This window comes from Pelodiscus sinensis, chromosome 16 (assembly GCF_049634645.1).
Source record: "Pelodiscus sinensis isolate JC-2024 chromosome 16, ASM4963464v1, whole genome shotgun sequence".
NCBI lineage: Eukaryota > Metazoa > Chordata > Testudines > Trionychidae > Pelodiscus > Pelodiscus sinensis.
Genome location: NC_134726.1, coordinates 203,296 through 230,529, shown reverse-complemented (window position 1 = coordinate 230,529; position 27,234 = coordinate 203,296). Strand labels below are relative to the sequence as shown.

The 27,234-nt window shown below is 49.1% G+C and overlaps 1 protein-coding gene across 8 annotated transcripts in view; it reads left to right on the top strand.

The window, feature by feature from the left end:
- The window catches only part of FBXL16 (F-box and leucine rich repeat protein 16), a 282,879-nt gene that overhangs the window by 104,617 nt on the left and 151,028 nt on the right, over positions 1–27,234 (top strand). The window contains exon 1 of one of the 8 annotated variants that reach the window (XM_075898948.1): positions 24,493–25,475. The exons of the other annotated variants lie outside the window; for them this stretch is intronic. The gene's annotated coding sequence lies outside the window, so the exon portion shown is untranslated. Of the gene's footprint in view, positions 1–24,492; positions 25,476–27,234 lie in introns of those variants that run through there. 8 annotated transcript variants of the gene reach the window in all.

The window sequence follows — 27,234 nt, the reverse complement described above, 5'->3', positions numbered from 1 at the left end:
CGCGGTGGCGCGTCCAGGCACAGCTGGTCGGGTCCTCTGCTCGGCCCCGCCCACGGCAGAACAAGCTGCGCAGGGCTGGAGCTGGCGCGGAGCCGCCGCTTCGCCCCAGCATGCCGGGGATGGTGCCCGGTTAGTGCGGGGTGCGGGTGCTGCCCTGTCACACATGCCTATAGAAACCTTTTATGTTACCCTTCACATCTCTTGCTAGCTGCAATTCCAACTGCATTTTCACCTTCCTGATTACTCCCCTGCATTCTTGAGCAATATATTTATACTCCTCCCTAGTCATCTGTCCAAGTTTCCACTTCTTGTAAACTTCCTTTTTGTGTTTAAGCTCACCAAGAATTTCCCCAGTAAGCCAATCTGGTCACCTACCATTAGGGTTGCCAGGTGTCCGGTATTCACCTGGACAGTCCGGTATTTTTGCCTCCTGTCTGGTAAAAAAATTCAGAGAATCCTGCACACCTGAGATGTCCGGTATTTTCAGAATTTTTCCCTGGACAGGAGGCGAAAATGCTGGGCACCTGGCAACCCTACAAACACTCAGCGCCTGGCCTCCCGAGCCCCTCCTTAGCCCCCAGCATTCCCATCCCCCTGACTCCAGCCCCCATGCTTACCTGGTTCCCCAAGGCTGCCGGCACAAAATGGCTGCCAGCCAAAAGAACTAGGGGAAGCAATGTAATATGGAGCGCCGTAAGCAATGCTTCTCCTGGGTCTTAGTGCTTAACCGCTCTCCTGTTCCTATCCCTGCACTCACTCTTAAAGGAGACATGCTGTTTTAATGGTGTTTTATTTTAATTTTTTTTTTTTTTTTTTTTTTTTTTTGCTTAATAAGTCTTGGAGTCCTTTTTTCCTGGTGGATTTTTTTTGGGGGGGTGGGGGTTTGGTATTTTTGTTTCAACCATCTGGCAACCCAACCTACCATGTTTGCTTTTCTTACTGTGCATCAGGATGGTTTCTTCCTCTGCCTTCAATAAGGCTACTTTAAAATACTGCCAGCTCTCCTGGACTCCTTTCCCCTTCATGTTAGCATCCCAGGGGATTAAGAAATGATGAAGTGGGACATGATTCACTCTCTTCTGGGGTGGTGTCCCTTGAGCCAGCCCACATGGCAGTGTTTAGTCCTTCCCTGTCAAGTGACAGATGCCTTGGTCAGGCCTGTGAAGTGCTGTTGATGCAAGGATACTGCAGTGCTGGTGCATGGGCAGAGGACCTGGGTATGCTTGGGAAGCAATGTCTTAAAGCACAGAGAAATAAGTTTGTGCCAAGCAATTGGAGCCTGATCCAAAGCAGTGGGGGGGGGGTCTTCCCATTGACTTCAGTGGACTGTGGATTGGGCCCCTATTTAGTAACTTGTGCCAGTGGGATCTTCACATGCCTGGGTGGGGAATACAGGATCCCACCTTACCATTCCACGATATGGAGCACCGTAAGCTGGGATAATGACACTTTCAGGATCATGAGGGATAGCTCAGTGGTTTGAGCGTTGGCCTACTAAACCCAGCATTGTGAGTTTAATCCCTGAGGGGGCCATTTAGGGATCTGGGGCAAATCTGTCAGGGATGATAGTTGGTCCTGCCATGAAGGCAGGGGACTGGACTCCATGACCTCTCAAGGTCCCTTCCAGCTCTATGAGATAGGTATAGCTCCATATATATATATATGATAGAGTAACATGCAAGTGCTGGAGGCCTCCTTGAAAGCACCATATGGGCAGCTAAGCTATTGGAAGGGATGGTGGCAGAACACCTAGGTTCAGTTCTGGACTCTGCCACTGTATTACTGTTTGGTCTTTGCGCAATCATTTCCTTTGCCTCAGTTTCCTTCTCTGTCAGGTGGGGACTGTGCACCTGATTTATTGTTCAGTGAACTCTGAGACTCAGAAAATGAATTCTTGCATGCCAAGCACCCCAAAAACATTGCAAGCTGCTGTTCAGGGTAGGGCTGTGAATGGTTAACTGATAAGCATCACCCTTACAGTGATGCTTTCTGATTATGGTTAGCCGGCAGGGATTAGAGTAGCGTGGGACCTGGTGCAGGCCCGTCTGCCCACCCCTGTTTCAGTGGTTAATCAGTTAAATGGAATGTTTAACCAGTTCACTGATTAAATGGGATTTTACATCCCTAGTTTGGGGCAAAGAACTGCCATTTATTACACAGTGGGTCATGCGGGGGCCTCTGGGGAGCATCTCTGGCAGGAGACCATGGTTCCAGTCTGCTCTGTCAGGGCAAGGAGTGTCCCGCAGAGCCCAGATTTGTACAAGTCGGGGCTTTCTCCAGTGTAGCTGTCTCAATGGTTCGTTCTGTTACCAGCTGTGCAGAAGAGCTGCACTCAGGAGAGTAGTCTCAGCCAGGTCAGAATTTGTGAAGTGAGCATGTGCCTTGCACATACAGCATGGGTGTGTCCTCATCACTGGGATCAGCCCACCCAAAGGCCAAGACTATGTCCAGCCAGACCAGGGCTGGGCTGGAGCTGGGTTTGGGCCATTCAGATGGGGTTAGCATGTTCCGCAATGAAGCAGACCACGTCCTTTTGTGGCATTCCCCTGCTTCCCTTGCATACAGAGGCTCATGTGCATTCATTCCAGTGACAATAAGAAGCTATGGCTGGCTGGTCCTTTAAATCCAGTCCCCCTGAGCCCTAGATCCCTTTTGCAAACACAGTGCTTCATCAGAATTCTGGCGGGAGCTGTGACTGATGGGAGCAAAACAATCGTCCGCATCCCCTTTCTCCATTCTCTCCCCAGCCTCTGAATCTGTCTTCCCTGCTTTATGGAAATTGCACTTGGTCAGCTTCCAGCTCACACACCAGCTCCATTCTCACTCCAAAGGTATCAGAACAACGGTGATGCCGCTTTTTTGTTGGAGCCGAGCCATTTGGTAGGTAGAGAGTTTCTCCTAGCATGCTCCTCCCTTGATCACCCCAACCCCCAAGGCCTCTTAGACTGCAATACTGAATCTCTCACTGGCAAACGCACTGCTGGTGAAATTGTGCTTCCATACAAGAGATCCTGAGTGACTCAGCATTAAGACTAAATGTTAACTGCTGAGTACAGTGAGCTGTAAGGTAGCATAGTCTTGTGGCTAAGGGTATGAGCTGAGTGCCTGGATACACTGTTCTAGTTCTAGCTCTGCCACTTGTTTTCTGAGTCCCCTCTCTCTGTGCCTCAGTTTCCTTGCATGTAAAACAGGACTAATGGCACCTTGCTTGGTAAAGTGCTGTGCTACAAGACCATTTGTTGTTTTTTAAGTTTATCCTGTACAGACTAACTCGGCTACCCCCTGAAGCTACCCTTCAAGTGTTTATCATAGAGGAAACGGGCCCAGGCATGAGATGATCCTGCTGGTTCAGCCCACATCCCTATTTCACTTTCTTCCTACATGTTTATATCCAGGGGTTCTTCTGCAGGCCCTTTACACCATTGGTTCCTCAGAACATTCACTAATTCCCCAGGCAAGGCAAGTGCATACCCCTGTGGCTAATTCTGTCATGATACCAATACTCCATTTATTTTTGATTGCAGCTTCCAGAGCTGTTTGTGGCTCCCCTCCTCACCCCATCAGACATTTCACAGACAAATCACAGCTCATCTCTGGCCTTTAAGGTGCTGTTTCTTCCCCACACTCCAGAGGGACCTATCTGAGGCAGGAATGGTCAGACTTTTGGCACAAAAAGGCACACACCATATTTGACACACATGTGCACGCACACACACCAGTGGAGTTACACAAAGACTCCCATGCTATGCACTGAGTTCTGTGCACACACCAAAACAAGCTTTCATTCTGTACATGCATGAACCCTTATAGTGGCTTGGGCACACACAAAGAAACGCACTACAGCAAATGCAACCATCAGGCATTTGTATGTATTTATGCACCAAGACACATGTGTTTGAAAAGAAACAGGTGACCCAGGAGCGGATGGGGGTAAACGGAACTGCTTTATTGCCTACACGCGTTTACCTCGGCCATTCAACACAATGTCCGAGTGGCCATAACATGGTGATGATTACACCCTTTCATCTATTTTAGTATGTTAAGTCACATGTCTATCACTACTTTTCCTAAAGCCTTAGTTAGTAATGTTAACTCCCATAAAATGAATATTAATAAGAAAATAATACAATTATGCCCGCCCCAAATTACTGTTTACAGAATTTCTAATTAAATCAGCACATTCGTATGCTACAAACTAACTGGTTACAGAGAGTACAAGGAATTTGACCCTGAAGATATGTTATGCAGAGCCAATGAGGATAAGCAAGAGACATAACAAAATAGAGCAACTCCATACTTATCTGGTTTCCTAGGCTACCGAACAGAGAGACAGGATATGTCCAGACTTCACGATTTTGTTGACAAAAGTTGACTTTTGTCGACAAAATTATACCTGTGTCTACACTACCGCCGATTTCTGTCGACATAATGTTGACAGAACTCGGTAGTTTTGTCAACGGCGGTAAACCTCATTGTACAAGGACTAACGCCTTTTGTTGGCAGAGTTCTGTTGACAGAAGGCATTATTGCACTACACTGTCCTTTGCGTCTACACTCTCATGTCGACAAAGCGACTTGCTTTGTCAACAGAACTGGATGTAGTCTAGACGCTCTTTTTTGACCGAAGCTTTGTCGACAGTATCGGTTGACAAAACCTCGGTCGACAAAAGCCTGTAGTCTAGACGTACCCACAGAGAGCATGTTTATGGGTAATATTAAGGGTAATACTGGTCTCGACTGGACCCTTAATCTATCTTCTCAAACTACAAAACAAAAGGAAAAAGCATGTTCGAAGGGTAATGCTGTGGCTGACCCCCGAAGGACTAACGTAGAGCCATTTCAGGCCTATTAATTTTTACATATCCCAACAACATGCTCTCCTTCCATGTTGTCATAAGCATGTCCACCTCTCCTTCCCAAGATAACCTGAGAACCACCGCACCAGTCTGAGACGAAAAAGGGAGAGCAGGATTGCTATGGCAATTTTCTCTCCCTCCCCTTTCCTGCCTTCAGCTCCAGCTGAAAGGTGGGTTCATGTCTCATCCATCACAGCTGTCATCACCTTCCCCTCTGACATGACTGCATTAACCCATGCCTTGTCTTAGCACTGTAAATCAAAGCCTACTTCCTCTCTCTCAAACAAAGAGAAACAAACTGTCTGGATAAGATCAGGGGCAAGATAGGAGATGAAGGAAATGGGATTATAGAGCAAGATGCCATCCTGACCAAGGATTTACAAGATATGTGCATCAAGGCTGTTACAGAAAAGGATAAGGGGTGCCTTTCAGAGGCCTAGGGCCCTCTATAAAAGGAGGAATCCTGGGATTTAGCTAAAGACAAAGGCATATGCTTCATTACTATAGAGGTTCAAACATGCTCCTAGTAGACAAGCTTCTCCCCTGCTCCTATAACAGATCCAGAGATATGGGGTTATTTGACACACCCCGCCCCCCCAGGCAGGGTTATACTTTGTCTAATGCCCATGAATTTGTGGGGGCAGAGGTGCAAAGGCACTAACATGAGGCTGAGCTCAAGGGGTAGGTAGAAGGGGTCCTGGAGAAGTGATCCATCAAGGGAGATAAAGCTGATCAAACTATTAATGTGATTATCTGTGTCCACACTAGCAAGCTGATAGAAGTACAACTATGCTGATACAGCTGTGCTGCTGTAAGGTCTCTCCTGTTGTAACCACTCTGTGCCGACAGAGAGATGCTCTCCCACCGACATAGCACTGTCCACACCAGCACCGCTCTTGGGAGTGGCTTATTTACCCCCTGGAGTAACATAAGCTATACGAACAGCAGGGCTAGTGCACACAGAGTCCTAGTCCTGCTCAGTGTTTCTTGTGCGTCTCTCATCTTTTTAGTGAAGCACAGTGCAGCAGTAACTGACCTGTGAGGAGAGCAGACAAACCTACTGAGCCACAGTGTCCGAGTGGTTGTTTTGAGGAAAGTCTTTCACTAGAAGGATTTTGGTTTTAATGCTTCACAATTAGGCTTGGGCATTACTCCATTGCCCCTGGCTGCTAAGGCTGTGCAGTCATTATGGAGGGTCACTGAGGAACAGGCATGTGCTCTGAGGGAGCCAGACTCCAGGCACTGTTGAGTACAGCCAGGACTCTTGTGTGCAGAGGGAGCCAGGGCAAGTATGATGTTCTCCTCAGTCTGCTGTATGAGAAAGAGGATGCATGCCGCACTGGCTGCTGCCTGCTTGTGGCAGGGGTGACCAACTCCAGGGGCTGTGAGCTGCAGTCGTTAACCATAGTATGACTACCCATTTGAAGACCAATGCAGCCATGCCTCACTATTGAGGCTTTCCATGTGCTCAGGGGCAGTGAGAAGTACAGCGTGACCCTGACACTCCACACCACTCGCTCACCTGTGGTCTGATGACCTCAGCCAAAAGTGATATCAGAGTACTGGCAGTTTCCCCCATCCTTAACATCTCTCTCGCCTGGGATTAGCTTGCTCTCCACCCATCTGCTAAGTACAGCATGGTGATGTGAAGCTGCATGGACTGGAGAAAGAGGTGCTGAGAATCAGATGTTGGAGACACTGGAGAGTCCACTTTCTAGTGCTTATGAGTCTGTGACATCTCACAGCTCTTCCAGGCTGCCTCATAGCTGGTAGAGAGGAGGGGAGAGTACTGTGCCCTGTGGGAGTCTACATGCCAGGGACCTGCAGGATGAAGAGTGGTTCCCATCCCAGTTGCTCTCTGGCATGCATCTGACGAAGTGGGTCTTTGCCCACGAAAGCTTATGCTCCAACACTTCAGTTAGTCTCTAAGGTGCCACAGGACTCCTCGCCGCTTTTGCAAATTCAGACTAACACGGCTCCCCCTCTGATACTTTAATAGGATAACGAGTCTTGTGGATAAGGGAGAAGCGGTGGATGTGGTATACCTAGACTTTAATAAGGCGTTTGATACGGTCTCGCATGATATTCTTATAAATAAACTAGGTAAATACAACTTAGATGGGGCTACTATAAGGTGGGTGTATAACTGGCTGGATAACCGTACTCAGAGAGTAGTGATTAATGGTTTACAATCCTGCTGGAAAGGCATAACAAGTGGGGTTCCGCAGGGGTCTGTTTTGGAAGTGGCTCTGTTCAATATCTTTATCAACGATTTAGATATTGGTATAGAAAGTACGCTTATTAAGTTTGCAGATGATACCAAGCTGGGAGGGGTTGCGACTAATCTGGAGGATAGGGTCATAATTCAAAATGACCTGGATAAATTGGAGAAATAGTCTGAAGTAAATAGGATGAAGTTTAATAAAGACAAATGCAAAGTGCTCCACTTAGGAAGGAATAATCAGTTTCATACATACAGGTTGGCTACGTCTACACTGGCATGATTTTCCGGAAATGCTTTTAACGGAAAAGTTTTCCGTTAAAAGCATTTTCGGAAAAGCACGTCTAGATTGGCAGAACGCTTTTCCGCAAAAGCACTTCTTGCAGAAATGCGTCTGTGGTCATCTAGACACGCTTTTCCGCAAAAAAGCCCCGATCGCCATTTTCGCGATCGGGGCTTTTTTATGGAAAACAAATCTCTGCTGTCTACACTGGCCCTTTTGCACAAAAGTTTTTCAGAAAAAGACTTTTGCCCGAACGGGAGCAGCATAGTATTTCCGCAAAAGCACTGACAATCTTACATGAGATCGTTAGTGCTTTTGCGGAAATTCAAGCGACCAGTGTAGACAGCTGGCAAGTTTTCCCGCAAAAGCAGATGATTTTGCGGAAAAACTTGCCAGTCTAGACACAGCCAATGGGAAGCGACTGTCTGGGAAGGAGTACGGCAGAAAGGGATCTAGGGATTATAGTGGACCACAAGTTGAATGAGAGTCAGCAGTATGATGGTGTTGCAAGGAAAGCAAACATGATTCTGGGATGCATTAACAGGTGTGTTCTGAGCAAGACACGAGAAGTCATTCTTCTGCTCTACTCTGCATTGGTTAGGCCTCAGTTGGAGTACTGTGTTCAGTTCTGGGCACCACATTACAAGAAGGATGTGAGGAAATTGGAGAGGGTCCAGACAATGATTAAAGGTCTAGAGAACATGACCTATGAGGGAAGGCTGAAGGAATTGGGTTTGTTTAGTTTAGAAAAGAGAAGACTGAGGGAGGACATGATAGCCATTTTCAGGTATCTAAAAGGGTGTCATAAGGAGGAGGGAGAAAACATGTTCATCTTGGCCTCTGAGGATAGAACAAGAAGCAATGGGCTTAAACTGCAGCAAGGGAGGTTTAGGTTGGACATTAGGAAAAAGTTCCTAACTGTCAGGGTAGTCAAACACTGGAATAAATTGCCCAGGGAGGTGGTGGAATCTCCATCTGTGGAGATATTTAAGAGTAGGTTAGATAACTGTCTATCAGGGATGGTCTAGACAGTACTGCGTCCTGCCATGAGGGCAGGGGACTGGACTTGATGACTCTCGAGGTCCCTTCCAGTCCTAGTATTCTGTGATTCTATGATTCTATCTCTTTCAAGGAGGCCAAGTGTTCTGTTCAGCTGCCTGGGAGGGCAGCAGGGGCTGCTGAAAGGTGTCAGGTCAGATATTTGCTCGTTGATGGGGAAAGTTTATTAAAACCTAAACAGACAGATGACTGAGCTTTCAGTGTCATTGCTTGGGTGTCTGTTCTGAGTCCTAACCAGAAAACTGGGACATGAGTCACTCTGGCTCTGCCACTCCTGCCTAGGAAGGGGTTTCCTTCACATCATACTTGAAGAAGTCTCAGCCCTGCTTCTCCTTAGCCTTTATTTGGGCTTTCTGGCTGTAGTTGTGTAACCCTTTGGGAAGTGTACATTACAAGTCCCCCTTCACAGAGGATAGGAGTTGTTACAGCCTCAACTACAGAGCTTTCCCTTAAGCTGCAGCAGTGTATTTGTCTGGAGTTCTCTGGGTCATCCCTCCTGTATTAGCTGAGGAAGCAGCCATCAAGGTTGCTTGCACTTTTGCTTCCTAATTGGGAGTGGGAGGGTTCATACAACAGGTTCCCAGCGTGCCTGTGTTAAGCTGCTTGGCCTCCTAGAGCTCTAGACTGAGGCAGCTGCATTCACCCAGGCTTTGCGTTGAACTGCTTTTGAAGATGCATTTGTGAATCCTAAGTCTGGATAACAAGTCTGGGTCCCAGCCAGCAGCTCCCACATTAGAAAGGTTTCTCCATGGACTGCTGGAGCTATGGACGGGTCTAGAGTAACCTGCTTGCAGCTGCTAGGAGGTCATCTGTTACAACAAGCTGGTGACTCCTCCTCTCACTTGCTCCCTCCTTCGCATCCCTACCCAGCCAAGTTTCTATGTTAGTGAAAGTCTGGGAAACATGCTCTGTCCATCTGGCCCAGAGCCCAGTCCATTGTGGCCATGAACTGATGGGATGACAGTTCTATGTTAGACCAGAGATGAAGAGGAGTCATTAGGAACGGGGTATAAAAGGGAATGTTGGGCCCCTGGCTGGCTTCCGGTTCTGCTGGAAGCTTAATGAAATGATATGCATTCATTGGGCACTGAGGGCATTTTTGGGAGGTGGAAGCAGCACCTTTATGCATCTCAGCTGCTGAGAGCATGGGCCACTATGTTTGGTTTATCCTCATAAGACATTCACAGGCTTGCCGTGCTGGTCCCCATCTCCATGGTCACCTTCTGCCCTGTGTTGCTCAACATCTCCCACAAGGGATGAATAGTGAGCTGGTGGTCGGGGCAGCAGAATGAAGACATCACCCACTGGCCAGCTCATTCTTCTGTGAGGAAACCACCTTGCTCAGACCTGTTTTAGGCATTCCTGAGGCTGGGACTTTATTTCTGGACAGCAGGGCATTTGGACAGCCCAAGCACGTATAACAGCAAGTTCCGCATCTATAAAATGAGAATGGTGGTACTTCCCCATGCCAGGGAGAGTGCTGGGAGACTGGTTTTAAGAGTTTTGAGATGTATATATAGACATTTTGATCCAGTCTCAAAGTACTATTCCTATAAACCTGTGGAACTCCTTGCTACATGATAATATAAAGGCTCATTGGGTGATGAAAAAGGATGAGACACTTGTACTGATAACAAGAGCACAAACAGCCATGCCAGGTAAAATGCACATTTTTAGAAGGGAAACCAACCCTCTTGCATGACAGAAGATAGGAAAAAACTGCTCCCATGGACTGGTTATTCCATCACTGCCCACTGCAGGGTTTCTTGAACCTGTTTTTGAAGCAGCAAGTGCATGGAAAAACAGGATATTGGCCTATGTGGCTCCCTGGTTTGATCCAATTTGGCAAGTCAGTATGTTCAGCACCAGGGGTGGGTGGTGGTGAGCATTTTGTATGACTCTCTACCCTTCCCCCCTCCACACACACACACGCTTCCTGGACAATCCTAACCCAGGTGGGCAAGTGGCAGGAGGAGGCATCTGGCCTGGATTCCTGGAAAAGCAGGAAGAGAAGCAGCCAGCCTCTGGTGCTCCCTGGTGTCCAGCAGCAGGCAGAGAGCTAACAAGGCCCTCCGGATGGATGACAGGTAACATGCCAGCGAATCACGTCAAACCATTCTGATAGCTTTCTTTGATAGGATAACGAGTCTTATGGGTAAGAACAAAAACAGGGAAAACCCTTTCCCAGAAGTAGGCCATATGCCTTTGTGCATTTTTCCTGTTGCTTCCTTCATCCACCAACACAGCCTCAGCTGGGCTGGAGCTTAATCCAACAAGGTAACTGGCTCTGTGGACGTGGGTAAGTCAGTGGATGTGATATACCTTGACTTTAGCAAGGCTTTTGATACAGTCTCCCACAATATTCTTGCCAGCGAGTTAAGGGAATGTGGATTGGATTAATGGACAGTAAGATGGATAGAAAGATGGCTAGAAGGCCGGGCCCAGCGGGTAGTGATCAATGGCTCGATGTCAGGATGGCGGTCGGTTTCTAGCGGAGTGCCTCAAGGTTTGGTTCTAGGACCAGTTTTGTTCAATATCTTTATTAATGACCTGGACGAGGGGATAGATTGCACCCTCAGCAAGTTTGCAGATGACACTAAGCTAGGGGGAGAGGTAGATACACTTGAGGGCAGAGATAGGGTCCAGAGTGACAGACAAATTGGAGGATTGGGCCAAAAGAAATCCGGTGAAGTTCAACTAGGACAAGTGCAGAGTCCTGCACTTGGGACGGGAGAATCCCAAGCATTGTTACAGGCTGGGGACCAACCAGCTAAGTAGCAGTTCTGCAGAAAAGGACCTGGGGGTTACAGGGGGTGAGAAGCTGGATATGAGTCGACAGTGTGCCCTTGTAGCCAAGACGGTAAATGGCATATTAGGTTGCATTAAGAGGAGCATTGCCAGCAGATCAAGAGATGTCATTATTTCCCTTTATTCGGCTCTGGTGAGGCCACATCTGGAGTATTGTGTCCAGTTCTGGACCCCTCACTACAAAAAGGATGTGGACACATTGGAGAGGGTCCAGCAAAGGGCAACCAAAATGATTAGGGGCCTGGAGCATATGAGGGGATTTGATAGCAGCCTTCAACTTCCTGAAGGGAGGTTCTAATGAGGATGGAGAGAGGCTGTTCTCAGTAGTGACAGATGGCAGCACAAGGAGCAATGGTTTCAAGTTGGGGTGGGAGAAGTCCAGGTTGGATATTAGGAAAAACTATTTCACTAGGGCTGTGTCTACACTGGCAAGTTATTCCGGAAAATCAGCCGCTTTTCCGGAAAAACTTGCCAGCTGTCTACACTGGCTGCTTGAATTTCCGGAAAAGCACTGACGAAATAATATAAAATCATAAGAACATAAGAACATGTTGGTATGGAAGGGTACGGCTTGCTCAGGAAGGACAGACAGGGAAAAAAGGGAGGAGGGGTTGCCTTGTATATTAAAAATGTACACTGGACTGAAGTGGAGATGAACGTAGGAGATAGCTGTGTAGAGAGTCTCTGGGTTAAGCTAAAAGGGGTAAAAAATGAGGGTGATATCATGCTAGGAGTCTACTACAGGCCACCTAGCCAGGTGGAAGAGGTAGATGAGGCCTTTTTTAAACAATTAACAAAACTATTGTGACGTAGTGGGGGTACCTGGCTGGTTTCTATGCTGCTGGCTCTGGGGTAACCCCCACTGCTGCCGTGGGTACCAGGACCCAGCAAAACAGGATGAGTCACTATGCAAACCAGTGGCCAGACACCCCCCATGGAGAGGAACAAAGGAAGGTGGATGCTGCCTTGGCTGGGGGGCAGGGCTGGAAGTTAGGGAGTTGGTTGGTGGCTGTCTGGGAGGATGGATGAGACAGCCTAGGGAGAGGAGCTGGAGTTTAGGGGCCCAGTCTCCCCCATCTCAAGGGGGCCTGAGGCATCCTAGCCCAGTTCCTGTAACCAGATTACATCTGTGCTGCGCTGTGCTGGAGGAGCAATAAACCACCCTCAATTCCACTGGCTGGTACAGTCTGTTTGTGCCATTTCGGGGTGCAGGAGACGGGGAACCCCCAACGCGCCGTCACACTGGTGTCAGGAGCGGGATGCACTGCACCCCGTGGATGAAGCTTCCAGCGGCAAGCGACAAGGCACAGTAGAAGCAAGAGCCCTGGAGCCAGGCGTGCTGGAGACAGAGCGAAGCGGTTCCTGGGAATCGTGGGGCGCTGCAGCACTAGACTGGTGAGTCTGCACCGAGGGGCCCAGCGGGCAGATGGCCTACGCCCGACTCTTGAAGGCAGAGCTGGTGGGGCTGTGCAGAGAGAGGGGCTTGCCTGTGCGGAAAGCAACCAAGGCCCAGCTGATTACCCAGCTGGAAGAGAATGACCAGCCACAGGGCCAGGATCTTGTCCCCAGGGGAAGCAGCCAGACCCCCCCTGAGAGTGTGTCAGGCTCAGAGAGGGGGAGGAGCGCTGGAACCCAACGGAGAGATGAGACAGCGTCTCCCGGGAGGCCTGCAAGCCGTAGCCCATCTAGGGCAGGGGTCAGCCCAGCAGAGCTGCGGCGGCTGGAGATCCAGCTGCGGATCAGGGAATTGGAAGTAGAGGACCGAGAGAAGGACTGCCAGGACCGAGAGAGGGAGCGCCAAGATCGAGAGAGGCAGCGGCAGCATGAGCTGGCCATGGCAGAGCGGAGAACCGGCGGGGCACCGGCTGCGCCAAGTGCGGATGGGCCCCAGGGTCCCAGGACTGCCAGACGCTTGGAGAGGCTCGTGGTGGCCCAATTGAAGGACATGGGTGACATAGACGGGTTCCTCAGTGCCTTTGAGAGGGCCTGTGGACTGCAACGGGTTCCCCCAGCTGACTGGCTGCAGGAGCTCATCCCCGCACTGAACCAGGAGGCGGCCGGAGTGCTCAGTCAGCTGGAGGACCTACAGCCAGGGGATTACAACCGAGTCAAGGAGGCCCTGCTGCACAAGTTCGGGCTGACCCCCGAGATGTACAGGAAGAAGTTCCGGGGGGTACAGAAAGGGCCACGGGAGACCTATGTGGACCTGGCCTCCCGCCTGGCGCAATACTGCCGCAAGTGGGTGTCTGGAGTCGGAGCCCAGACCGCAGAGGAGCTGCTCAAGCTGGTCATGATGGAGCAGTTCTATGAAGTGTGCCCACCCAAACTGAGGCTGTGGCTCAAGGACCGGAGACCAGAGAACCCCCAGGAGGCCGGGAGACTGGCGGATGAGTTCACGGAGAGCCGGTCTGGGTGTGAACGGGAGTCCCGGAGAGAGAGGGAACCGCGCAGAGACCGGATCTCGGCTGAGCGACGGAGGGAGTCAACTACGGGGCGAGACCAAGGAACAGGTCGTCTGCGCCCCAGAGAACCAGCCAGGGCCTGGACAGAGACAACCCAAAGCCCAACTTGCCATCGCTGTGGGCAAAAAGGCCACAAGAGGGCTCAGTGCACCAGGTCCCAGGACCGGGGACTTTCCAGGGTTAACTGGCTGGGGCGGGAGGAAGGGCAGGCTGCCCCAGAGGCAGGGGCTGGCAGGCAAACCTCAGCTCAGAGAGAGGGGAAGGATGCTCAGTGCACCTCCCCTGGGAGGTCTGATTCTCAGGAGGCGGATTTCTCCGTGTACCGGGTGGGGGCAGGACGGCCCCTGCGGAGCGAGTGCCTCATACCCCTGGAGGTGGATGGTAGGAAGGTGACGGGCTTCTGGGACACGGGGGCGGAGGTGACTCTGGCCCGATCTGACATAGTGGCCCTGGAGCGGATACTACCCCACGCACAGCTGACCCTGAAGGGCATAGACGGGTCCCCGTTTAAGGTGCCTGTAGCCAGGGTGCATCTGAAATGGGGGGCGAAGGAAGGCCTCAAGGAAGTGGGGGTGCACCCGCACTTGCCCACCGAGGTGCTGATGGGGAATGACCTAGAGGAGTGGCCCCATGAATCCCAGCGGGCTCTAGTCACTACCCGGAGCCAGAGCCAGCGGGGGGCTGACAACGTGGGTCCAGGGAAGGACTCCTGGCAGCGTCCTCAGGGTCCCATCCCAGTGGACACGGGGTCCAGCCAGGCTGGGACTCCGGACCTAGGCAGAGGTGGGGGACAGGTCCCGATCCCTGCCTCAGCAGCTGAATTCCAGGCTGAGGTGCAGGCAGACCCCTCCTTGCAGAGGCTGAGGGACCAGGCTGGCCTCCATGCAGCTCAGCCCCGGGGGAGAGGTGGCCAGGAGAGATTCCTGCGGGAGCGTGGGCTCCTGTTTCGTGAGTGGCTCCCCCCCAGGAAGGCGAGGGCATGGAGGGTCCAGCGGCAGCTGGTCGTCCCCCGAAAGTATCGCCTCAAGCTGCTGTATTTGGCCCACGATTCCCCCGTTGGGGGCCACCGGGGGATCCGGAGCACCCGGCTGAGGCTGCTCCAGCACTTCTATTGGCCGGGAATCTTTACAGCCGTGCAGCGGTACTGCCGGTCCTGTGACTCCTGCCAGAGGGGCGGGAAGGCCCAAGACAGGAGGAAAGCGGCTTGGGGGTCTCTACCCCAGATAGACCCTCTGGGCTTGCTGAGAGAGTTATGGGAGGGGAAGTCCTCCCTGGATGGAGCATCGGGGGTGGAAGCCGCCCTGGCTGTCCAGAGAAGGCTCGCTGGGCTCATGGCCCCGGCCCGAGAGACCCTGGCCAGAGATCAAGGCCAGCGGAAGGGTGGGTGTGACCCCCGAGGACAGGCCTGCGCCAGTCGCCCTGGAGCGGGGCGGCGAGTGGACAGAGGGAAGCCAATTCATGTGGGGCCTCGCCACGGCCGGCCCGAGTCAAGGGGAGCACCCATGTCCCCAGGGCGGGTTCCCACGCAGAGGACCCGAACTTCCCTAGGTCACGAGCGGAGTGACCCTGCTCAGTTCGCTCTCGGAGGGGGGAGAACTGTGACGTAGTGGGGGTACCTGGCTGGTTTCTATGCTGCTGGCTCTGGGGTAACCCCCACTGCTGCCGTGGGTACCAGGACCCAGCAAAACAGGATGAGTCACTATGCAAACCAGTGGCCAGACACCCCCCATGGAGAGGAACAAAGGAAGGTGGATGCTGCCTTGGCTGGGGGGCAGGGCTGGAAGTTAGGGAGTTGGTTGGTGGCTGTCTGGGAGGATGGATGAGACAGCCTAGGGAGAGGAGCTGGAGTTTAGGGGCCCAGTCTCCCCCATCTCAAGGGGGCCTGAGGCATCCTAGCCCAGTTCCTGTAACCAGATTACATCTGTGCTGCGCTGTGCTGGAGGAGCAATAAACCACCCTCAATTCCACTGGCTGGTACAGTCTGTTTGTGCCATTTCGGGGTGCAGGAGACGGGGAACCCCCAACGCGCCGTCACAACTATCCAAAGCCCAAGATTTGGTGGTGATGGGGGACTTCAACTATCCAGACATATGTTGGGAAACTAACACAGCGGGGCACAGGCTATCCAATAAGTTTCTGGACTGCATTGGAGACAACTTTCTGTTTCAGAAGGTTGAAAAAGCTACCAGAGGAGAAGCTGTTCTGGATTTGGTTTTAACAAATAGGGAGGAACTAGTTGAGAACTTGAAAGTGGAAGACAGTATAGGGGACAGTGATCAGGAAATAATAGAGTTCATGATCTTAAGGAAAGGTAGAAGGGAGACCAGCACAATTGAGGTAATGGATTTCAGGAAGGCAGATTTTGATAAGCTCAGAGAACTTGTAGGTAAGGTCCCATGGGAAGCAAGACTGAAGGGAAAAACAACTGAGGAGAGTTGGAAGTATTTCAAAGGGACGTTGTTAAGGGCCCAAAATCAAACAATTCCGCTCTGTAGGAAAGATAGAAAATATGGCAAAAGACCAGCTTGGCTTAACAAGGAGATCTTGCATGATCTCAAAATAAAAAAGGAGTCATATAAAAAATGGAAACTAGGACAAATAACAAAGGATGAATATAGGCAAGCAACACGGGAATGCAGGGGCAAGATTAGAAAGGCAAAGGCACAAAATGAGATCAAACTAGCTACAGGCATAAAGAGAAACAAGACGACCTTTTATAAATACATTAAAAGCAAGAGGAAGACCAAGGACAGGGTAGGCCCACTGCTTAGTGAGGAGGGAGAAGCAGTAATAGGAAACTTGGAAATGGCGGAGATGCTCAATGACTTTTTTGTTTCGGTCTTCACCGAGAAGTCTGGAGGTGTGCCTAACGTAGTGAATACAAGCAGAGAGAGGGTAAGTTTAGAAGATAGGATACACAAAGAACAAGTTAAAAATCACTTAGGAAAGTTAGATGTCAGCAAGTCACCAGGTCCTGATGAGATGCATCCCAGGATACTCAAGGGCTACGTCTACACTGGCCCCTTTTCCGGAAGGGCCATGTTAATTTCACCTATCGTAGTAGGGAAATCCGCGGGGGATTTAAATATCCCCCGCGGCATTTAAATAAAAATGTCCGCCGCTTTTTTCCGGCTTTTAAAAAAGCCGGAAAAGAGCGTCTACACTGGCCCCGATCCTCCGGAAAAAGCACCCTTTTCCGGAGGCTCTTATTCCTACTTCAAAGGAATAAGGAAGAAGAGCCTCCGGAAAAGGGTGCTTTTTCCGGAGGATCGGGGCCAGTGTAGACGCTCTTTTCCGGCTTTTTTAAAAGCCGGAAAAAAGCGGCGGACATTTTTATTTAAATGCCGCGGGGGATATTTAAATCCCCCGCGGATTTCCCTACTACGATAGGTGAAATTAACATGCCCCTTCCGGAAAAGGGGCCAGTGTAGACGAGCCCAAGGAGCTGATAGAGGAGGTATCTGAGCCTTTAGCTATGATCTTTGAAAAATCATGACAGACAGGGGAGATTCCAGAAGACTGGAAAAGGGCAAATATTGTGCCCATCTATAAAAAGGGGAATAAGAACAACCCAGGAAACTACAGACCGGTCAGTTTAATGTCTGTCCCAGGGAAGATAATGGAGCAGGTAATTAAGGAAATCATATGCAAACACTTGGAAGGTAATAAAGTGATAGGGAATAGCCAGCGTGGGTTTGTGAAGAACAAGTCATGCCAAACTAATCTGATAGCTTTCTTTGATAGGATAACGAGCCTTGTGGATAAGGGAGAAGCGGTGGATGTCATATACCTAGACTTTAGTAAGGCATTTGATACGGTCTCGCATGATATTCTTATTACTAAACTAGGCAAATATAACTTAGATAGGGCCACGATAAGGTGGGTGCATAATTGGCTGGATAACCATAGTCAGAGAGTTGTTGTTAACGGTTCTAAATCCTGCTGGAAAGGGATAACAAGTGGAGTTCCGCAAGGGTCTGTTTTGCGACCCGTACTGTTCAATATCTTCATCAATGATGTAGATATTGGGATAGAGAGTACGCTTATTAAGTTTGCAGGTGATACCAAACTGGGTGGGGTTGCAACTTCTTTGGAGGATAGGAACATAATTCAAAATGACCTTAGCAAGTTAGAGAAATGGTCAGAGGTAAACAGGATGAGGTTTAATAAAGAGAAATGCAAAGTGCTCCACTTGGAAGGAACAATCAGTTCCATACATACAAGATGGGAAGCGACTGTCTAGGAAGGAGCATGGTGGAAAGGGATCTAGGGGTCATAGTGGACCACTAGTTGAATATGAGTCAACAGTGTGATGCTGTTGCAAAAAAAGCAAATATGATTCTAGGTTGTATCAACGGGTGTTTTGTAAGCAAAACTCGTGAAGTCATTCTGCCGCTCTACTCTGCACTAGTTAGGCCTCAGCTGGAGTACTGTGTCCAGTTCTGGGTACCACATTTCAAGAAAGACGTGGAGAAATTGGAAAGGGTACAGAGAAGAGCGACAAGAATGATTAAAGGTCTAGAGAACATGACCTATGAAGCCAGGCTTCATGAACTGGGCTTGTTTAGTTTGGAAAAAAGAAGATTAAGGGGGGACATGATAGCGGTTTTCAAATATCTAAAAGGGTGTCACAAGGAGGAAGGAGAAAATTTGTTCCTCTTGGTTTCTGAGGACAGGACAAGGAGTAATGGGCTTAAAGTGCAGCAGGGGAGGTTTAGATTGGACATTAGGAAAAAATTCCTAACTGTCAGGGTGGTCAAATATTGGAATAAATTGCCAAGGGAGGTGGTGGAATCTCCCTCTCTGGAGATATTTAAGAACAGGTTAGATAAACATCTGTCAGGGATGGTGTAGACGGAGCTTGGTCCTGCCTTGAGGGCGGGGGGCTGGACTCGATGACCTCTCGAGGTCCCTTCCAGTCCTATTATTCAATGATTCTATGATTCTAACATAAGAATGGCCGTACTGGGTCAGACCAAATGTCCATCTAGCCCAGTATCCGGTCTGCCGACAGTGGCCAGCACCAGGTGCCCCAGAGAGGGTGGACCAAAGACAATGGTCAAGTGATTTGTCTCCTGCCATCCCTCTCCAGCCTCTGACAGACAGAGGCCAAGGACACCATTTTATCCCCTGGCTAATAGCCTTTTATGGACCTAACCTCCATGAAATTATCTAGCTTCTCTTTAAACTCTATTATAGTCCTAGCCTTCACAGCCTCCTCTGGCAAGGAGTTCCACAGGTTGACTACACGCTGTGTGATGAAGAAATTTCTTTTATTAGTTTTAAACCTGCTCCCCATTAATTTCATTTGGTGTCGTCTAGTTCTTCTATTTAGGGAACTAATAAATAACTTTTCTTTATCGGCCCTCTCCACACCACTCATGATTTTATAGACCTCCATCATATCCCCCCTCAGTCTCCTCTTTTCTAAACTGAAAAGTCCCAGTCTCTTTAACCTCTCCTCATATGGGACCCGTTCCAAACCCCTAATCATTTTAGTTGCCCTTTTCTGAACCCTTTCCAAGGCCAAAATATCTTTTTTGAGGTGAGGAGATCACATCTGTACACAGTATTCAAGATGTGGGCGTACCATAGTTTTATACAGGGGCAGTAAGATATTCTGGGTCCTATTTTCTATCCCTTTCCTAATAATTCCTAGCATCCTATTTGCCTTTTTGACCGCCGCTGCACAGAACTGTCCGCGATAACTCCAAGATCTCTTTCCTAATTTGTCGTAGCCAAATTAGCCCCCATCATACTGTACGTATAGTTGGGGTTATTTCTCCCGATGTGCATTACTTTACACTTATCCACATTAAATTTCATTTGCCATTTTGTTGCCCAATCACTCAGTTTGATGAGATCTTTTTGGAGTCCCTCACAGTCTGCTTCTGTCTTGACTATCCTAAACAGTTTTGTATCATCTGCAAACTTTACTACCTCACTGCTTACCCCTTTCTCCAGATCATTTATGAATAAGTTGAAAAGGATTGGTCCCAGGACTAACCATTGGGGGACACCACTAGTTACCCCTCTCCAATCTGAAAATTTACTGAAAATCATCAGTGCTTTTCCAGAAAAACTATGCTGCTCCCGTTCGGGCAAAAGTCTTTTTCCGGAAAACTGTTCCGGAAAAGGGCCAGTGTAGACAGCACAGTAGTGTTTTCCGCAAAAAAGCCCTGATCGCGAAAATGATGATCGGGGCTTTTTTGCGGAAAAGCGCGTCTAGATTGGCCACGGACGCTTTTCCGGAAAAAGTGCTTTTCCGGAAAAGCGTCCTGCCAATCTAGACACGCTTTTCCGAAAATGCTTTTAACGGAAAACTTTTCCGTTAAAAGCATTTCCGGAAAATCATGCCAGTGTAGACGAAGTCTAGGAGAGTGGTGAAGCACTGGAATGGGTTACCTAGGGAAGTAGTGGAGTCTCCATCTCTAGCAGTATTTAAGTCTTGGCTTGACAAAGCCCTGGCTGGGTTGATTTAGTTGGGATAGGTCCTGCCTTGAGCGGGGGGCTGGACTTGATGACCTTCTGAGGTCTTTTCCAGCTCTATGGTTCTATGATAAGCTCTCAGGCAAACTCCAATCTTGTTCAGACTTTTGTTCAGTCAGACAGAGGAAAGAGAGTTATTTGGCATTTGCACCCTGTTCAAATGTCTTTGTGGTCTCAGAATAGATCCTGTTTTACCCCACATGAGAGAACTCTCAGGGCAAGAAGCAGTTGCTCAGCATCATCTTCTGGATCACCTTGGGTGAAAATTGCATGACCCTGTAACAGTTTTGCATGGTGGGTGTACAGTCCTGAGAGTTCCAGTTTGTACACAGTCAGACATAGGGAAGGTGCGAACTCCTGCCTAGATGGGGCTTACCACATAAACCTTCCCACACCTTCATCAGGCTTTCCTACAGGTCCAAGTGAGATTGTGGAATCTCCATCACTGAAGATTCTAAAGAACAAGTTGGATGAACCCTGTTCAGGGATGGTCCAGGTTACTTGGTGTCTCCAAGTGTAGGAGGCTGGACTTGATGCCCTCTTAAGTTCTCTTCCAGCCTGACATTTCGATTATTTTGTTCCTATTCCCATCTGATAGCAGAAAGAAATCAGCTTGCTTTCAGAGGCAGACTGGGGCTAGGTCTACACTACAGAGTTTTTGCGCAAGTAAAATGAAAGAACAGAGGGTTTTTTCCAGTGTAGGTTTTCCTCTTTCTATGAGGAATAACTCCTTTTTGTGCAAGAGCTCTTGTGCAAAATGGTGCGTGTTGATGGGGAACCGGGGTTTTTTGCATAAAAAGAGGCAATCGAAAAAAGCCCAGGTACTCTGGTGGTCATTCTGTAAATCACAATCAGAATTTCTTTTCAAGAGAGTGTCCATGCAGTCTGGATGCTCTCTTACGCAAGAGCGTATTGCTTTTTTGATGCATTTTTGCAGCGTGGCCGCTCTCTTTGTGCAAGAAATAGACATAGCCTTTGGCTGTGTCTACATTGGCACCCCTTTCCGGAAAAGGGATGCTAATGAGACCAGTCGGAATTGCAAATTCCACAGGGGATTTAAATATCCCCCGCGGCATTTGCATGAACATGGCTGCCGCTTTTTTCCAGCTCAGGGTTTTGCCGGAGAAAAGCACCAGTCTAGACGGGATCTTGCGGAAAATAAGCTCTTGAAAGTAGGAATAAGCGATCTTCCAGAAAAGGGCTTATTTTCCGCAAGATCCCATCTAGACTGGCGCTTTTCTCCGGCAAAACCCCAAGCCGGAAAAAAGCAGCAGCCATGTTCATGCAAATGCCGTGGGGGATATTTAAATCCCCTACGGAATTTGCAATTCCGAAGTGTCTCATTAGCATCCCTTTTCCGGAAAGGGGTGCCAGTGTAGACACAGCCTTACTGTTATATTCTTCACCCTCTCTATCAATGAAATGCGATCTCAGCAGCTATTGAGGGTCTATTTTCCACCTGCTACTTCCACCTCCTCACACTGGAGTTGTGTGTTGGGTTTTTAATAACCATTTCTCTAAGAGTAGTTAGGAGGGAAGGGACCCATCTGCTCTGAGCCTGAGGTTGCAGTTAGGGAAATGACTATCAATTGGGTGGAATTAATGGAATTTGGCAAAGCTCTGGCAGCTAATGAGCTGAGCTTCAGAGCTTTCACTCATTTTTCCTCTTGTTAAATTAATTGGGGGACACTGCAGCTGAACTTTTGACTTGGTGCATTGGCAAACTCTCAAATTAATATTTCAGTGATAATGGCCAGAATAAGCCCCCAAGCACAGTGGAGTAGCAGGCATGTGAGTGTGTTGGGGGTGTGGAATTATACACTGCACAGGTAGCTCGATGCTGCCATCCTCAAGTAGGAAAAAATGCAGCTAGCTCCAGGAGGCACTGGCCACTTCAGCTATGTCTAGACTGCCCCCTCTTGCACAAAAAAATGCAAATGAGGCAAAGTTTACCGTGCACTCAGCCAGCTCCCCCATCTGCCTAGGAGTACACTCTGACTCTTCCTTGCCCAGTTCTGGCTTCCTCCATCTGCCTTATCTAGCCCTCGCCCAGTGAAGCCCACAGCTGTTTCTAATAGCCCTTCAGGCCTGGGCTTGCTCAGCTGTAGCCATCAGCCTCTTCAGCCAGACTACAGTGGCAGAGTTCTGTCACACTCCTCCCCCTTACGAAGTGTCTGGTTTGGGCCTGCCACTTCTTAGCACTCTCTGCCCCTGGGGGTGGCTTTCCCCTTTTTTCTTGGAGTCCTCCTTGGGGAGTTGTCCTTTGCCATTGGGATCCACCCTCCCTGGGACAGTCAGGTCCTTATCAAGGGGGTCCCCTCGGGGAAAATCCCCACTTGTGTCCAAACCCTCCCTCGGGGCTTTTCCAGGAGGCTTTTTTGTTCCCTCCCCACAAAAGTCACAGGGGGAAGGGCCTGGCCCATATACTTCAGGCATTGCCCACAGGTGCTCACACCACCTGCACCCTTGTTGGGGCCCTTCCTCCGGTACTACTCTGACCAGTACCAGGGAATCAGGGTCTGGCCCCCCTTTGTGTGGCTCCATCTGTGCCTCACTTTCCCTCATCTCCCCAACCACGGTTGATCTTGCAGTTTGACCAGCCACTGCAGGGTCTCCTCCTTTCTGGACCACCAACCAGGTTTGCTGGCACTGCACCACACTCCTGGTACCATGTGTGGCAGAGTCCCCACTCAGGCCCCTTGGTCTGGGATACCTTCCAGTCCACAAATCAGCCAGAGATGCTTCTGGTACAGTCACCTGTGCTTTTACTGTCAGTTTCCACCACCTTCTATTTACAAAGTTTGCAGTGTAGATGGCTCCTTTTTGCGCAAAAGCCTCTTGTGCAAAAATAGAGCCTCATTAATTATGCAAATGAGGCATGGCAGTATTTCACGCTTTGCCTCATTTGCATTTTTTTTGCACAAGAGGGGGCAGTCTAGACATAGCCCTCATGTTTCTCATTAAGCTGCACCCCATGGCCATTCAGCTTCCAGGCAGCCATGGGGACAGAACTCAGATCCTCCTCCTGGACAATCACTATAAGATGTTAGCAGCCTGAGGCCTAGGAGACACAGCTGAACAATACTGATTATGCTCAGTAGAGGCACAGATTCATTAAAATAGTAAGCAATTCCTTCAGGGATGTACTCTGCTTATTTACTGTCCCAGCATCAACCCAAGAAATGGCCACTGGAACCTGGCTCTCCTTGATCATGGTCTGTGGAGTTATCCAAGTGTAATATCAAGGAGAATCAGATTATCTACTGAAAGGGATTCAAGGATATTGGGATTAGGGAGCATCATAGAGTGGATTGTCACTATTTCTGAAAACTGGACACTATAGCAGGACAGTCGGAATCACCCCACTCCTCACCTCTTCTCCCAAGCCCCCACCTCCCTCCCTCACTAATCTTCCCCGTCCTCCTCACTGGCTCCTGTCTACCTCCCTAACTTCCTCCAGCTGAACTTCCTCTGCACTGGGGTTGGGAGAGATTCCAGAAGATTGGAAAAGGGCAAATATAGTGCCCATCTATAAAAAGAGGAATAAGAACAACCCAGGAAACTACAGACCAGTCAGTATAACTTCTGTGCCAAGGAGGATAATTGAACAAATAATTAAGGAATTAATCTGCAAACTTCTGGAAGATAATAGGGTGATAGGTAACATGCCAGCAAATCACGTGAAACCATTCTGATAGCTTTCTTTGATAGGATAATGAGTCTTGTAGATAAAGGAGAGGCGGTGGACGTGGTATACCTAGACTTTAGTAAAGCATTTGATACAGTTTTGCATGACCTTCTTAACAATAAACTAGGGAAATACAACCTAGATGGGGCTACTATAAGGCAGATGCATAACTGGCTGGATAATTGTTCTCAGAGAATAGTTACCGGAGGCTATTACAAGTGAGGTTCCTCGGGGGTCTGTTTTGGGACCGGTTCTGTTCAATATCTTCATCAACGATTTAGATATTGGCATAGAGAGTATGCTTATTAAGGTTGCAGATGATATTAAGTTGGGAGGGATTGCAAATGTTTTGGAGAGTAGGGTCATAATTTAAAATGATCTAGACAAACTGGAGAAATGGTCTGAGGTAAATAGGATGAAGTTTAATAGGGACAAATCCAAAGTAATCCACTAAGAAAGGAACAATCAGTTTCACACATTCTGGCTACGTCTAGACTGGCATGATTTTCCGGAAATGCTTTTAACGGAAAAGTTTTCCGTTAAAAGCATTTTTGGAACAGAGCGTCTAGATTGGCACGGATGCTTTTCTGCAAAAGCACTTTTTGCGGAAAAGCGTCCGTGCCAATCTAGACGCGCTTTTCCGCAAAAAAGCCCTGATCGCGAAAATGGCGATCGGGGCTTTTTTGCGGAAAACAAATCTGAGCTGTCTACACTGGCCCTTTTGCGCAAAAGTTTTGTGCAAAAGGACTTTTGCCCGAATGGGAGCAGCATAGTATTTCTGCAAGAACACTGACAATCTTACATGAGATCGTCCAGGCTTTTGCGGAAATTCAAGCAGCCAGTGTAGGCAGCTGGCAAGTTTTTCTGGAAAAGCGGCTGATTTTCCGGAAAAAACTGGCCAGTCTAGACACAGCCACAGAATGGGAAGTGACTGTCTAGGAAGGAGTACTGCAGGAAAATATCTAAGGGTGCATCTATACTGCACCATAGGTCAAAATAAGGTACTCAATTTGAGCTACACAAATTGCGTATCTTATTTTGATCTTATTTTGAAATAGCTTATTTAGTAATTTGGTGTTGTATACACAGTACCACATTTTGAAATAACTTGTGTAGTGAGTCAGTGTGGCCTCCCGCTGACTTGGATGAGTAAACTCTCCCAAAGGCCCCTTAGTGAGCAGTGCCAGGACAACCCAGCCCTGCCCACAGGAAACAGAAGGGTGGGCCAGAGGTATAAAAAGAGGCTCTCCAAGCTCTGTTGGAGCTTGGCTGCTGAGCAGGCCAGAGACTATTCCAGCCCCAGCAGAGAAAGGCCCTACCATGCTGCCCGCAGAGGGAGGACTGGGTTGGGCTGCCCGGGCCACTGCCAGGTCCTGAGAGCTGGCCCAGGTCTCCACAGCCACAGCCACTGCCAGGCCTTGATAACTGGACGAGGCCTCAGAGGCTGCTGCCCGGGCCCGGGGATTTATCTGGACCCTCAGGATCCTTGCCAGGCCCAGACGAGTGGGCTGGACTGTTTGAACCCTTCCCAAACCAGGACCCAGAGCCTATGGACACACTGCCAGCACCTCCTTTCCCACCTGACCCTGAGGAGCAGCACCTGAGCCAGGTAGGCCCCCCAGGAGGAACAGGAAAGTGGCCCAGGGACAGCCAACCCCGGGGCGGCTGAGGAGATGGAGGTCAGCTGGGCAGCATGTTGCAGCTTAGATCCCCACCGACCCAGTGAGTGCTGCGCTGCTGCTAATAGCGCCCTGGGCTGGGACATGGGGGAGCGGGTGGGCCTGCATGCCCCTGCCACCCTTTCCCTTGGGTGGCAGGTTCCCCCTGTTTAACAGTGTATGGACCATTTGTTTATAGATTGCTGACCCACCCTCCCGCTGGGCCTGGCCTCCCAAATTGTAACTCGGCCTAAAGTCCGGCCTGAGCCTTAGCCTTAAAACCTGTAAATAACTGTTTGTTTGTTACCCCACCCTGACCCTGACCCAGGGCCTGGGCTCATAAACTGCTGCTTGGCTTACCAAAAACTGCTTACCTGCTTATTTGCTGCTCCGCTCTGAACAAGGGCATGGCCTCTCTAACTGCTATTCGGTCGGTAGTCAGGCCTGAGGCTAAGGTTGCCAGATGGTCGAAACAAAAATACCGACACCTCCCCCCTCAAAAAAAGGGAAAAAATTCTGTTGAAGGGGGGAAAAAAGGGGGGGGGAGACCAAAGTGGTTGAGCAAAATAAAAAAGGACTCCAAGGACTTATTAGGCCCCCCCCCAAAAAAATTAAAATAAAACATGTCCCCTTTAAGAGTGAGTACAGGGATAGGAACAGGGGAGGCTGAGCACTAAGACCCAGGGAAGCATTGCTTCCCCTAGTTCTTTTGGCTGGCAGCCATTTTGTGCCGGCAGCTTTGGGGAACCAGGTAAGCAGAGGGCTGGGGGTGTTGGGAGCCAGAGGGAGGAGGGGTGCTAAGTGTTTGTAGGGTTGCCAAGTGCCTGGCATTTTTGCCTCATGGCCAGGGAAAAATTCAGAAAATACATTTTAGGTGTCTGGTATTCTCTGAATTTTTTTTACCTGACAGGAGGCAAAATACTGGACTGTCTGGGTGAATACTGGACACCTGGCAACCCTACCTGAGATCCCAAACTCCGGCGGCTTATAGTGAGTCAGCATGGCCTCTTGCTGACAGGAACTGTTACAACCCACTATTCCAAAACATGGAATGAGGGTTACAGGGATGTCACTCTAGTGAGCCCATTGTATTTCAAAATAATAGGTGTGCTGTTAAGATGTGGGATATCTATTTTGGGATACTCCGGTACCCTGAAATGGAGTTGTAGCGTAGATGTAGCCTTGGGGTTATAATGGACCAGAAGATAAATGAGTCAATATCATGATACTGTTGTAAAAAAGCAAACATGATTCTAGGACGCATTAACAGAAGTGTTGTGAGCAAGACATAAAAAGTAATTCTTATGCTCTACGCTACACTGTTTAAGCCCCAGTTGGAGTATAGTGTCCAGTTCTGGGCACCACATTTCAAGAAAGATTTGATGAAAATGGAGAGGGTCCAGAGAAGAGCAACAAGAATGATTAAAGGTCTAGAAAACATCAGCTATGAGGGAAGACTGAAAGAATTGGGCTTGTTTCCTTTAGAAAAGGAATGACCGGGAAGGAGACATGATTGTAGTTTTCAAGTTTCTAAAAGGGTGTCACAAGGAGCAGGAAGAAAAATTGTTCTTCTTGGCCTCTGATAGAACAAGAAGCAATGGGCTTAAATTGCAGCAAGTTAGGTTTAGGTTGGACATTAGGAAAAGCTTCCTAACTGTCAGGGTGGTTAAACACTGGAATAAGTTGCCTGGGGGGTTGTGGAATCTCCAT